The 15555-nt window shown below is 41.9% G+C and overlaps 1 protein-coding gene across 1 annotated transcript in view; it reads left to right on the top strand.

The window, feature by feature from the left end:
- LOC128304371 (chaoptin) overlaps positions 1 to 15555 on the top strand; it is a 45439-nt gene that overhangs the window by 10280 nt on the left and 19604 nt on the right. The gene's annotated exons all lie outside the window — the stretch shown is intronic.

The raw sequence follows: 15555 nt of genomic DNA, 5'->3' as shown, positions 1-15555 counted from the left end.
TTTTGACGAAATTTCTAACCTTCCGCTGGTTTAAAGATCGTTAAAGATCCGGTTTAAGCTAAATGTTTTGATCATTTATCATTTGCTTTAAAAGCTCGTAATGCACCGTGCTCGTAGGGAATTGAGTATCGTTTTGTTTTCAATATCCCATAATTCAAAGTGAAAAATTAAGCAAAGAAATCTCAACAGCTCTCGGTCAATTTTCACCATCGCATCGATGTCGCTGTAGCTGTTGGGTGTTGGCCTTTGCCGTCATATTTTACCGACAGTACGCAGAGCGATTCGCTTATGCACTGGATTCCCGGCGCTTGCCGGCTTAATGCCTGCCGAGGATATACCGTCTAACGATCCCTTGTGCTCGTGCATCGTGGCAACGAATCGAGAGTCTTCCAGTTGGTCGGCACATTTCTTCGGCAACGACGGGCTGGCTGGGTGCTGTTGGTGCACGGCCTCAGCCGGAAGTGGAAAGGAACAATTGCGTGCCGGCTTCATTTATCTTTGCCTTAACCTCGCATGGTGGTACCCGGTTTTTCCGCTTCGTTTTAGCATATCTGCTCCGGGCGAAATTTGCACGACCAAGCATCAAGGCAGTTCAATTTGCCATTCGACGAGCGTGGCACGGTGCTGCGGTCGCTGAGAAGATTATACGCTTTTCGTGGCTTGGTGTAGAGTTTGGAATAGTGACATTTCTGTATCTGCCGTTCATATTTGCCCCCTCGTGTTTCGTGCCGTTCCGTTTTGCCCTTTTGTTTTTAGGCCATCTCATTCGCGCGGTACCGTTTTCCCCACTTTGGCACACACGCCCGGAAACCTCGAGTCTATTTCTGTTTATTGTTGTTTGCAAAATTCAATCTACAATCAGTGTTGATTGAGTGACATTGAGAATTTTCCACTGTTTTACCCCTCAACTAGTGGATAGAAAAAATGAGATTGCTTCACGCAAATGCAAAGCGTAAGTGTTTTCGTTTCTGTGCTGCTTTAGTTTGAGTGTTTCTCTGAAGAGATTCCACTTGCACAACACGATGAAAGGTCAGAATTGTGTGGAGTGCAAAGGAACGTAAAAAACAAACAAACCAGCGATGAATATAAACGAACGCAACTTTGATTTTTTCAACCAGGTTTCAGTCATTATCTTAAGCAGCACAAGATCAACCGTGCAGATCATTCAACAATGGGTAATCCGTGATCCTGTTAAGTATGATACCATAAATTACGCAAATGAAATTTACATAAATTGAGCAAAAGTAAGCTATTTACATCGACACTCTTGCTCTATTCGCTGCATGAAAACTTTTCATTGTGTTTCGTCAAGAAGCTCACGAATTATATTATCATAATCGATGATAACGAATTCATAAACACAAAGAAAAATATTTAAAAGCGGAAGCAAATGGCACTTCGAAGCCACGGTGCAAATGGTTGTCCGCCTTGTGGGAATCGGGAATGTTTGTGGAATATTGAATGGAAAAATGAACAAGCGTTTTGCGAGATGGGGAGGGCAGGTGCTTCGTAGTGGAGAAACGCGTAGAAATGGTAATCGAACAGTGCCAATCGATGTGAAAAGATACAAGGTAATATTCGTGTTGTGTAACTGTGGAGAAATACTCGGTTACTGGCAGTGAAAATAAGCCATTCACAGTGCTCTAGAGTTCGTTCGAAGTGCACACCTGTAACCGACACGCAAAGTGATCAGCAATGAATTTTGTTACAATTGGTACGAAGCAATCGAACGAACTGAATGGTGTACCGGGAAAATTCAATACAAAACAAATCGAAAGCTGTGTGTACCAGGGAATGCAAAAGCAACGGTGCGTTTATGACACTCGCATCAATGACTCTTTCCGGGCATTCAATTTAAGAATGAACGCGAATATATAAGTGTTTTTGCAGTAAGCGGTTTACAGAAACATATTAACTAATGTTTAATTCAATTGATTATAGTGTTTTTACTTTCTCAAGCCACGAAATAGTACGAATCAAAGACACCCAGCTACGCTTCCCAACATCTACAATGAGGAACACCTGCCAGTGTTTCGTGCTACATCCCTTTTGCTGTACAAACAACCCGACCCGACCCGAACCGAACCAAACCGTCGTCGCTGTGGGAGATTGTGACCGGGTTCGGAATGTGCTCTAAGATCTGCCACGACTCACGTGCAACCGTGTTTCTTCATTTGGGAAAATATTTTTCTTTAATTTTCCCACTCTTTACCGTCGCTGTTTAGAGCTGCGCGCTGCGGAAACATCGGAACGCACCAGCGAATGCTTCTCATGCGGGAGCTACGGCTCCTTGGCATTGGCCGTTTGTGGGTTTTGCTGTATTTATGTTTGACTACGACGCATGCATGCTTTGCAGCGCTTTAGACGAAGCATTCAGGGCAAACATTCCATTCAGTCGGTATGATACTCGGTGGGAACGGCAACTCCCAGCACATGGTTGAGGTGTGCCGAAATGGAGCGGATGCACACTGGTTGAATAGATGCACGTATCCTGCGGGTGATACAGACGGTTTCGTGCGTTCCTGTCGGTTTTGTTGGAAGTTTTCTTCCTGCGAGTCATTCCCAGCATATTTCCGTTTCTGAGAAGAACTGCAAAGAAGGCTGCAAATCCGAGAGTTTGAAGATGAATTTAATAAGCACGCTGGCCAAGGGTTTAGTTGCGAGAATTAAGCACACACAAGATTAACTTGATTAGTGCAGCAAAGATACGAGTGTGCTTTAATAGGGTTTGAATTAACTTTTTGAGTTAGCTAGCCTATGTAGTACCCAATGTTATATGTTCATTTAAGAAAGGGCTTGTAAGAAAATAAGTTATTTTCAAGTTATTTTCAAACTAGTTTATTAGTTGATGTTTTTATATTTCAAATATTGTAAGATTAATTATCTTAATAAAACTAATTCTATTTTTACAAAAAGAGGAAAAACTTACATGCCGATTTTTCCTTTATACAATGTCAATTATTGTTACTCGAAATGTCGAAGGAGAAAATATTAAAAAGGCTTTAATTGTTGTTTATAATGATGATTTGAACCCATTAAGTTGATTTATCGAAGCACCTTTAAAACAATTGAACCTTCCTGACAAACTTAAACATGCAAACCACATTCTCCTGGGACGTTGGGCCCGGGTATGCAAATATTTAATCACACTAAGTGTACGATTAGGCTGTTTGAGCTTCATCTAACACCACGTTGTTTGAAGTAAAAGCCGACAGCCTGACCACTGTACAGTAACACCTATAATTTGTATATCCCGTTAAGTGTTCCTGCCATCGGTACGAACGGACGCGCAACTGGGCGGCGGGAACCGTGCACACTAATCGTCGCACGAAAATCCACATACCATCAATGACACGGTGGCAGGAAATGAGAACAAAAAAAAACGCACACACACACACACAAACACAAAAAAGAAATGGCACGGAAGGTACAACAATGGCCTACTATCTGGGGATCTTTGCTTTGCCACGGTCCGCAACCGGAAGCAACTAAGAAACGTGACACACTTTCCCGGGAGTGCATAAATAACGCCTCGAATGGGTCCCGGGAGGCTTGGTCTGGAAATGATGATCGCTATCAGCTCCGTGCCGGGCGCAACCGTACATGTGACCACATTTGTGCCCAGTACGCACACATATGGCAACATTTGCTTTGGTTGGTTTCTGTCTCTACAGAACATACGCAACCAACGTCGGATGGTTAGGCGAGAACTGATGAGTCCAACTTGCCGAGTTGCACTCAGTTTGTTCGACGTGTGCTACGACTGTGTAAAACACTGGTACGGTGAAGCACAGTATCAGTACAGTAAGCTGTACCTCACGTGTTCACATGTTGCATGCTAATTTTATTGATATTACAGGAAGCGGAGGGCCAAGTGACTAAAGTTTTACGACGTGTGTATGTCTCATGTAACACAGCGTAGAATTTCTTCGCAAGCATTATTGTCATAGTATGTATATAGTTCTTTCTTGCGAAACTGATACTGTAACCAGTATGTTAATGGTTGTGCTAAGTTAAGTGCACGGTTCGAATTTCAAAGATAATTGTCTAAAATAGCCCAGTTTATTCATAGTTATTTGTTGAGAAAGTGAGAAAGTGGCGCTTATTTTAATCCAGTAACAAATGACTCAGGACATACCTTCTCGAGTTAAATGCATAACTTGATGAAAATAAACATTCTATTAAGATCAAAAGCAGGCCTTCACATCCCTAAATAATGCATCTAACTTGCGTGTCCGTATCCTGAAAACAGAAATAGACTGTCCTTCCTTTGGCATTTAGTTTTAACCTGAAGAACATCTTTGCTCCGAACGGAAATAAACCGTTATGCCTGGTAAGTTCCTTGACCTATGAAAAACACACCTACCAATAATTGTAACCATTTAAGGAGCATGGCAAAAAAAAATCTCTTACCGTGTTGTCATTATCAACACGCATCAACTGTTTGTATTATAAACAGACAGAAAGCCTGTGGCATATAAAAAGCGATAAGCGAGCTAAAATAAATAGAACCAGCCAAACAAACACTGGCCAATCGATGCATCTGGGGCATTAAGCGAGTTTGTGTGGAACGTGGGGAGCGAAGAGTGATTAAATAGATTACTTGCACGTTTTGTTGCAACTGTAAATAAATCTTTCGTTTTTATAGTTGACGATCAGTAGAGCTGCGCCATTACACAAAGGGCACAATTTAAACAGCAATGAGCTTTTTATCGGAAATAGGTATAGCTTTAATGGTACGATTTTAGAACGAGCAGTAAATTTAATATTCTACAATAGGCCCTTTGAATGTTTTGCTCTGTTAAATATTATATTTGATGAGTTAAGATCTTATTTGGAAAAAATATTTTGGTAAAAAATTCTTCCATTTTTAAACATAATGTTCAAAAAGATAACATTATATACCCACGATGCCTTTATGGCTTGCAAAAACACAGTCACCACAGTCACCAGTCCAGAGGAACAGCTCGGCCCCACTGATAAAAAATATAATCTAAAACCCCAAATTGAGATACTAACTAATTCAAGGCAAATATCTCATTACTACCTGCCTAAGCGCAGGACTTAACAAGGGCTGCATGAGCACACCTCCCATGAACCGTACGAGCTCTCAACCTTGTGAAAAGTTGCAACCACCGGCACGAAGAACCATATTTGCATGATTGTATAATTGCATCATGGCACGATAATTAAGCACAGGGGCGGATTAGAAATATTCCGATGCGAACTTTAAATCACGCCGCTTGTTATAGCCAGCTCTCGTCGCATGGTCGACGGTGACAAATTTCGAACCGAACGTGTCGACCACTTCGCGTTCCTGGCGGGACAGGAATGGGGGCTGTTGGGAGGTATTCATTCTCCAGGCAAATTGATTTCAGGACGCAGTGAGCATGAAATGACACCTGGCGCACAAGGAAAAAAAAGGACACTTTTCGTTAGGTGACAATACGAACATTCCTACCGCCCCGGTATGCAGCGTCACGGAAGACTGAATGCAGCGCACTGAAAACTTTCCCTAGGTGTGAGTGGATTGCGTGGCAAATAGCAGTGAATTAAACATGCAACTTAGTGCTGAATATTCGAGCACGTGCGAGTTGCGCTTGGTACGAGGTCGAGGTTTTCGACCCAAAACGTGAGTCAACGGAAAGTAACATTGCTGTACCGGTTGCGTGGTGTATCTCACTTTACCCCGGAGGTGCCACCTTCAGCGTGAAAATGAATCAATGAGAGTTGGTTTGGAAAGTTTCGTATTGCTGGCTATGTTAGCTCTGTTGAAGAGGCAAAGCAAGCTTTGGCTTATTGTTGTTACTAAGGAATGGTTGTTGCTATAGGTTGCATTCTATGGAGGCGCCCAGTACTTCAGGTTTTCACCCGTATTAGGTAACATTAATGTTTGTACTGATAGGATTGTGGATAGAGTCAATTTTGACGTTCATAATCTTTCCACTGAACAAAACATAATGCCATTTTTTTTCTTCAAGTTGATTCATTTTTACACGCTACAACATCATAATTAAGTTACTAGTAAAGAACTGTGGCTAAGAGTCGTTCTATGGAGGCGCCCAGTACTTAATATTTTCACATATGCGATATGTGCCAATGGTATTATAAGTGTTTGTTCTGATGGAATATGATTGGAGCGTGAATGCTTAATCAAACTTTTTGCATTTAAACATTACAATGAAGGCTTTTTTTTAATAACATCACAAAACATAGTACTGTAATTAAATTGCAGTAGTGACCGTTCTATGGAGGCGCCCAGTACTTAATATTTTCACATCTACAATATGTGCTTATGACACTATGATAATTTGTTCTGATTGAATTTAAATCGAGAATGTATGCCTTATCTCATCTTTTTCACTTATTTCCAATAATAATTTTTTTCAATAACAATACAAAGCATAGTGCTGTAAATAATTTGCAGTAGTAACCATTGGATGGAGGCGCCCAGTACTTTGTACTTTCGAACCCAGTTAGTAAAACTTTTGTAATATTCCATTCCATTTAATGTAGTATTTTTCTGGATTGTTATTTTTATGATTTAAAAAATGAATTCACTTTATATTACTTGACGAATAATTTTGCTTCCCAATCTATAATAACACCAGGTTCGAATATCTGCATAGGTTAATTGGGCCGCGAGTATTAATTAGTATGTGCGGTTTTTAGACCAACTAAATCCTTGAAAAAGAAAGTTGAAAAAAAACCTGAAAAGAATTTCGAACAAAAAAATAGCGCCTGATCCTGACCCTACAGACTAGCGAACTTCGCGAAGTAACACGGTCCTAAAAAAATCATTAGTTATATACAGTGTGCTATGTAGATTGGGTTAATTGCAGCTCAAGGGCCAGGGGTGATTTACAACGCACAGTGTTCCACACCAGCAATCAATGTTAATTGATCCATACAACCTACCATCACGGTCGGCAACGATTTCTTACGATACGTGGGACCATGTTTTGCATAAAAATATCCACAAATATTCGCAACGATTCGATTGTGACTAGCCATGATGGGAAGTGGAACAATTCCTTTACCTTTGTTAAGGAATAATACTGTTCTTTGTGTTTTGGTTTGAGATTCTTCGAAAACCTTTGCAAATGAATCGTAACTCAAGCTAGACTTTGATTTGTAATTGCGTGCTTTGGAAATATAAAACTGAGCACATCGTCAGACCGAGATTCACAAAGTTGTTTACTCGAAAGGTTAAATAGAACATGCTGATTTGGACAAGTGGTTCAACGTAAAATTTTGATTAATATTAGAATTTGCTATTCAAAGCTCATATTTTCTAAAATATCTTACCAAACTATATTTTAAAACGGATTTATTTTACTCCACCCATCATATTTTACCAGCACTAGCAACGTCCTTGACTTTTTCGTTTCGAGCGTAGGTCATTAAATAATTCAGACCAATTAACAAATTCTTCCATCAATAAAGTTCCCTTTTCGGAAGAAATGTGCACCTTGCCGGTTTTATGAACCAATTTTTATAGCCACTTATTATTACGAAAATCGACAAACACTGATGGCACCGCTCAGCCAATTCATGCTTAACCTGTTGGCGAAAACATATTTATTTTTTACGACGTTCCCGTGCTCCAGCGCCACCTTTCGCTGAACTCGAGTGTGGTTGTTTATTATTAGGAACCATCCACAGGCTCCTCATATCGCACCATAATCAGACAATTTGTAGCCCATCATCTTCGCCACGCTGCATCATACAGCCGTACAGCTTAGCATCATCACTTCCCAACGGTGACACTCGATTAGAACGACAACCACATAACCTCCAGGCCGGCTGGGTGGGTCGTATAAGCTGCTTCTACATCGCGCAACCACTATTAAACGCTCGCAAGACGTTATGGATGCGGAGGGTTTCACTCGTGTGATTAGCAGCATCGCCAGCGTGATTCGCTCGATTCACAGATGCCGAAGGATTGACGACGGTTTCCAGTAAAGGCCACCACCTCGGACCTGCCAAAAGGAAGACCCCAGCCTAATAAGCTATTGACAAAAACATACCGAACACAGCCCCACGTGCTCGTAATTCCCGCAAGCAAGCAACACAAGCAGCAGGAAAAATCGTAACGCTTATACAAACACTCACGCTCTGTGGTGGAAAAGTTTTTACCTAGCGGCCTAATCAGATTAGTGAATTGTTTACTTATTTATTTAGTTTTGCGACTCTCTCTCTCTCTCTCGGTTCCGTGTAACCGGCGATGCTGCGAGACAGTATTATGACTGGGTGAGGACGGTGTCGGAAAGGAAAATGGAGGTGTCAGTGAGTTGTTTGTGTGATTTCTCGAAGTAGCTGTTTCGGTTCATAAAGCGAATGTTGGGAATCGGAACGTGGTGCGCGATGATGGGAAGGATGGTGAAGTAGAAAAATAGCAACACCGCCAAAGATGAGTGGGAAAGTTAGAATGATCGTTCCGAACGGGTGTATGACCGCGCACTCGCTTATTTGGCAACCGCCTGCCACCCAACGATGACTGGCGGGTGATACGATGGGCATCAGGTCGAAGGGCACGCCGAAAACGAAAGTGAGATTAAGCTGAAAGATTAGGGGGCCTTTGTCTGAATTGAATTAGGAGATTCGGAAATTAATTGCTAATGGATTTCCGATTGTGCACGGTTCGGTAAGCTAGCCAGCTTTCGGATGAAGCAAAAAACCCGGCACGACAGCGAGCAAAGGGAAGTTAAGGTTTATTTTCGCTAGTGCTTTATTTATTTATCTATTCAACAACTCCACCTGTTTGAGTGTATGCGTTTCGCAAATTATGGCTTGCTATGCTGAAACGCTAAAAAAGGAGTCACAAAGATGAAAGAGATTGTAGAACAATGTTCGGACCAAGGAATCCATTTCAATTGAAGTAATGTTTACAAAATTTTACAAATAAGTTAATTTGTACTTCAAAGATTTGAAATTAAACAGGGTATCAAAATAACACTGTGTTTTTTACTTAAAATACCAAAAAATGGAACTGCATGCGAAACTTTGTAAAATCTTAACAGCTCAACAGGCACACTACTCGAAACCTCTTCAATTAATACGAACCAACTCCTTGGAGATACATTGCTTCCTGCATATCATTTGCACATGTTTTGACTATTCATAAAGTATCATACGATATTCCACCAAGCGCCACGTACGACTACAAACTTCATTTCTTAAAAAAAGATCACTTCCCAATTCCAGCCCGCTACTGGAAGGCTCTACTTTTCATCACTCCATACTCGTCCTGCCTGTGCACACTGTGCCGTGCCCTCGAACTCCACCGTTTCAATGTTTTGTCAAGGACGACAAAGTGTAAACATATTTGTGTTTCAAACAGCAGATCGTACAACCAAAAAACTAACTGGATGGCAAAAGCTAATTCCGCCCCACGACCGAACGGTGGGTGCACCCGGTGGTGAGCCGTACAGTCATTACCCAGCACACATAATAGCTTGCCACGGTGAAGATTCCCGTGCTCCAGTGCTAGTGGTGGAACTTTGCTATTAAAACCCGAAAAGGTTGGTCACAGAGGGTCGAAAGATTTTCGCTTCACCCGGGGCGAATAGCGACGCATTGGAAATTACTATGTAGGCAAGCGGAAACGGAGCCCTTTACACACTTTACGCTCGGCTAAGTGCTGCCATGTGTTCGCGAGGTGCCGAAGAAAAGGATATTTTCGTGTAAACATGATGTTACGGCAAATAATGTACGCTTCCTCCGCTGTGTCGGGCTCGATTGGTCCGGAACGTTTGCGCCGTGTCTTGCCCCGGCTAGTGGCGTCGAACCACGCCGGTAGGCTAATTTCACAAGCTTGTCGGGACTAATGGTAGTATTTTGTGACAATCCACACACCGGCACCGGAACTGTGCTTTAGATATGGTGGTTTTACAATCGCACGTTTCGAACCTTCTGCCGGATACGACACACTCAAAACGTTGAAACGTATCCTGTAACATATGGATGGTACGAATTTAGACTGCTGCAAACACGGTTTGACCATGACAGGGCGTTATGTTTAATTATTTCATTTGAAATGGATTATCGTCCTACCGCACGGTTTGTAGAAAGGAAATGAAATTCATATAGCATTTAGAAATCAATGTAGCAAAAGGAGAAATCTCTGTTTTCTTGATACAATTATTACGAATACAGTGAGTAACGTATTTTTAAAGCAAATTTTATTTACTGCAACTAAAATAGACAAAGTGATAACGTGCTTTCCTGCGATTTTCCTTATTATTAATGATTATTTAAACAGAGTTTTTGCCATAAATATGCACTGCTTGGCAGGAAATCCAGATGTTCCTTACTAAAGTGTTTCTGATTTTCGCTAGAATCGTTAAAAATACTTATATTAAATGTGGTTTATTATATTTACAAAAAATAATATATAAAAAACTTTTATAGAACTTCATTACTCTTTACAGTCCAATTTCAGTAACAAGGTGGCTGAACCTGAAATAGTTACTAGCTTTAAGAATATGTTAAGACCTGTACAATCGAAAGGAGAAATAAATATTAGCCACTTAGAAGCTGATAGGAAATCGTACAAATAAATCTATTTTTATGCATGCAGCACAAAGTTGACGCGATTTCAATTCAACAGTTTCTTCCTTCAAGCGAAGTATTAATCACCGTTTACGAGCTATGCGAGTACAACGGTACGTATCGCATGGCGTCTGAAACCCTTGTCGAACATGAGCAATCGTTAGAAGCGTTTGCGTTCGCTTGCACACAGCCGCCAGATAGGGAAAATCCATAAATCTTTCCCTTTTGTAGTACCGTGCGTCGGGCAGATAACGATAGCGGTGCACTTAAAACTCTTCCCTTGCCAGTGGTTTGTTTGTTCGATTCGCTGTAACAAATCGAGCATTAGTACCAATTAAACGAATGGGAACTTTTAAACCAACACACCGCGCTGCACGCAATGGCGTATCCCAAATCGAACGCAGACGCCATGAAGTTTATTAGTGTGGGGCAAGTGTTTTTTTTTTCTGTTTGCAATCAAATTCATCAGGTGGTGGAAAGCGAACGGATGCAGCTTATCGCTCGGGCCGGCGGGCAGGATGGAATTTAATTATTCATCATTTTTATTGCACTTCCAAAAGTACATTAAAACGGATCGATTTATTCCCGCCATGCCTTTCGCGGGGTAACATTTTTGCTCATCGCTAAAAATCCGATGAGCCGCTCACCGGCGATCCGGCTCGATCCGTGATTTTGAGACTCTTCCTTGCGCTGGAACACGCGGAAATGCAGGGTATGGAAAATGGTCGAAAAAATAAAAATCCCAGCTTTGGAATGCTATCACGACCCAGCGCGAAACTTTGGTACCGTCCAACCTACAAAGTGCCGCCGGCTGACAAGCAAGCTCCGGTGATCCCGGTTGAAAGAAATTCCCGGACCCAAGAGCACGGGGCCCGATATTTTGTTTCTCCCGCATGTCCGCCGGGGGTTTTGAATTTCCATCAAGGTTGAGAACTTTATGAAGAGGGAATTTATACAAGGTTTACTTTCACACAATCTGCCCCAACAGTTCCCGTTCGTTCGTCTGTCTGTCAGTACCCTGTACCTCGGCGCGACTACTTTAAACTTTCGGTTTCGAGAAATGCAGTGACGCCGTTGAAGAAAAGAATGAAAGGAACACAAAAAAAAAAACCACCGCAAACATCCACAATTCACTTCACTTGGCGGAGTCATACGCAGGGCCCTTCGGTGGTTTTGCTGCCAAAAATTGGGGCTCTGTCCCTTTTGCTGGAAGCAGTACTTTTCTTGGGGTCTTATCTTACCGGTTAAGAATCCCGTAAGAATTCGTCTCACCGGAGCCGCGAATGCACGGTTGCGCAAACTTTTCTTCAGCGTTATGTGCGTTTTTTTTTGGCTGTGTGCTCTCTTCCTTCCTTTTCCTTCCGTTCCGTTCTTCACGCAGCTCGGTTCTTAGTGTGCTTGTGTAAAATTGAGAAAGTCAAACCAACGGAATGAGGTAAAATTTTGAGTGAAAAAAAAAGTTTAATTGAAGATAAAGTAACTTCCACCAACGCAGGCAGCATCCCGCGCAAAGCCAACCGTTCTACCGGTTTTTGTTGATCCCGGCGAACCAGCTGAATACATTAATTCATTACGAAGTTTCACCGGAGGATTAAACGAAAATAGGATCTCCAGTCCGCTGACGACGTCTTGGGCAAAAACATGAAACCCTCGTTTCGCCGACCTAATGGTGTTTTGTGATTTCGGTCGTTTCGTGGAAAGCTTGTAAAACTGTTGTTACATGTCGTTAGCAACTATATATGCGCTTTCGGGAGTGACACTATCGTCGTTGTTTGCCGGCAGGCAAGCATAAGGCATGCGTTCACTAAGCAGTACAAATTGACATGTTTTGTTACTGGTACGGAATCATGAAGCATGAAGCCATGTTTGGCTTGTGGAGTACTTCTAAGGAAAGCAACGACATATGAGTGAATGTTTCAAGTGTTTGTTAAGATTAAGCTTTTTGGTCGTCAAGCAATTTCACCCGACAAGACCGATACCAAATCTCATCCGAAGCACCTTTTAGTAGGAACAGACTATACGCTAACAAGAATTATAATTTAAATAAAAGAATCGAGTCCCAAGAGCTACATATGAAAAATATGTCCAAAATAATCAGTATGTCTAAAGCAGCTTAAATGAAGACCTAATTTATTGACTGACCAAAACAAAGGTGGTAGGTTAATCTTGACACTGAGTTTAACTTGATTCGCATTTTTTTACACAAAAAGTCCACAACAACAACTGGAACTGGAAATTAAACTTATACGATTTAAATAAAGAACCACCCACTTAACCTACACCTTGTCTTAAACTAGGTCAATTCCAACGCCGCACCCCAGGAGCGAAGGAATGCAATCCGATTAAAATCTGTTGATTCACTAGCCGGGGCACAGGATTGGCCAGCTGTTCCTGGAGCAGCTATTTTGCAGCAGTATCTGCATCACACGCTCCAATCTTTACCACTTTTCACATTTCAACTGGAAAAACATCGGGTGCCAAAATGTCAGCGCCTTACCATGCCGGCCCGGGCTGGAACCTGCTTAGAGTTGAGCTTAGTTTCACTTTTGGGTTGACTTTGCTAAACTTGGTCTCGCAAAATTCAAATGATATCCTGTTTGTGTCCTGTCAGCTGGAGATAAAAGAGATGAATAGCTTCTCGGTTTGTCGGTTTTTGTGGTTTCGCTCGGCAAAGTCCCTTCCCTGCACTTGTGCGATGGCCAAGCTCGACGACTACCCAACAAAGCGGCTGAAACGACGCATTCTGCGTCGTAGCGCTGTGTGCTGCAAGAGCGAGCGCTGGAGCAGCTGGTCCCTGCTGGATGAATAGTTTGCCATTCCCGGGTCCCTTGTTGGTGCACTTGCCATTTTGATTGTCGGATTTTTGCCATTGGTTTTTATTTGTTCAAAATGCTTCAACATTGTGCGACAAACGACAACGAAAGGAATGTTGTCCAACTGACACGCTTATGGCTCAGCTGCTACTGCTGCTGAAGGATTCTGCTATTCATGCGCTGTATCTTTTGCACTTCAAGACGTATTGGTGCATGCGAAGAGACAACCTTGCCAGACTGGACTGGAATTTCATCAAATGGGAGCTAGAAATAATCATTTGCCTAAAACGGCGACAACAGTGTCGCAACGCTGCTAACAGAAGTGACTACTATTATGTTTGTTGGATGAAAAATGCAATTGCAAACTAGCTGTGAGCAGGATAAATCTGAGCAATTATTTAAATCTGATGGAACAATGTTGCAGGAAATTATAAGACCCTGTCATCAAGCTAATCAGTACTTGTGGAATTCAATGTCTCAACTACTTCAATCGTTTATTGTAAACGTTTTCTATGCTGCTGGTGTTTGTTAATCATAATTTTAGTTTTTGTATTAGGATTTATGTTTAAATTATATCTTAAATGTGCTATTCTTTATTTTATAAATAAAGATGACACTCTTGCCAATTCTCGAAAGTGCAAAAGCACAATTATGCAAACAATTAAGCTCTGCTGTCAATTGTCCTCTAGTAAGCTTCTTCTTTTAATTTCTAAATTACTCTTCTGATCCACAAGGATCCGGCAGTCAAGTGTCCATCACAGGAACGATTTGATTCCCGTGAATCCATTTGCCAAGTAAGCAACCGAAATGATTATCCAATTTTATCATGGCCGTAAATAAAAACCTTCCAACCGATATTGAATAGACTCACCAGCAGAAAACGCGTGAACGCACTTCGAACCATTAAATTAAATGAAACACAGGAAAACACCATCTACAGCGAAAGCAACGTTGCAAAAAAAAGAGAAAATGTATTTACGTACCTGTCACAGATGAAAGATTGTCAATGACTATGTTTCTTCGAATGCAAGGCACCAGTTGTTTCGCATTCCAATTTCCACCAGACCATGTCTTTCCGGGAAGCGCGCTCAGAATGGTTCAGAACTAGATGACTCACAGCTTCGTCTTGCACAGCGGAAGAAAAAACGGAAGACGCAAACGTTGCGTGGCGTTGAAGTGAAAATTAAATTTTCGCTTCAAATTCTTTTCACCCACAGACGACCCACTTCGGGCAGGACGATTCTTCATCCGTCCGATCCGTTTTACTGCGTAAACGGTGAACGATGAATCTGCCTTAAATCGGGTGCGTCCTCCGATCGGTCCTTTAAAGGATTATGAAAAATTAAATTTACCAAAGAATGAGCGATTCCTTCGTCGTGTCGTCATGATAAGCCGTCTCCCGTTTCGAGGGACTCGTTATGTTGGACAGCACACGGTGATGCTGTTGTGTTCCGCCACGGGGTACGGGTGTGGGTCATCTTTCGATCAGACAAAACCTTTCGGGTAGACCCTCGGGTTTCGGGCTATACGATAGACGTGATAATGGGAAAATCGGTTACGTCCTTGCGCGTCGGGCAGGATTTGCTATCCGACAGCCAGTAGCTCCGACGAAACCAAGGAAATGAAAGGTAGATTCAAATCATTACGGCAAGCTGAGTAAGCACAAGATTCCACAGCAATCTTGGCATGACAATGGCCAGGCTGATGATGATAGTGGTGATTGCCTCGGGAGTTGTCGGTGCGTTAGAAAAAGGAGTGGGAAAAACTATTGTGCTTATAGTGATGATAAGCGGCAAGGGAGTGAGGATACCGGGGAACCCCGGACGGAAGCGAAATCTCTGAAGTCACAAGACGGCACAAAACCTTGAACCATGTGCTCAAAATAGCTTTCATAGGTAGAATAAATAGGCTTGATTGTATTGTGCCGTTCTGTGTGGAATCCCCAAGCAGCACACTGGCTTTATTTAGAGCGAACATATTGACTTTTGCCGAGTGTTTTATGGCATATTTTATGTCTTAAATTGTAGCATAAGCTACATTTGCAGCTTCATTTAGTGCAGCTTTTGTTTATTATACTCATGATTGAAAGCCGAAAGAAAGCGAGAGAGAGAAAGCATTACGGAATGGTTGAAAATTCCTGTTGTGTTTTCTCCACTTCCGAGGTGTTTGTTCGGTTTCCAGTAAATAC

This window comes from Anopheles moucheti, chromosome 3 (assembly GCF_943734755.1).
Source record: "Anopheles moucheti chromosome 3, idAnoMoucSN_F20_07, whole genome shotgun sequence".
In the NCBI taxonomy this organism is placed as follows: Eukaryota; Metazoa; Arthropoda; class Insecta; order Diptera; family Culicidae; genus Anopheles; species Anopheles moucheti.
Note: the sequence above shows the minus strand (reverse complement) of the source record. Positions and strands in the feature narration are given on the sequence as shown.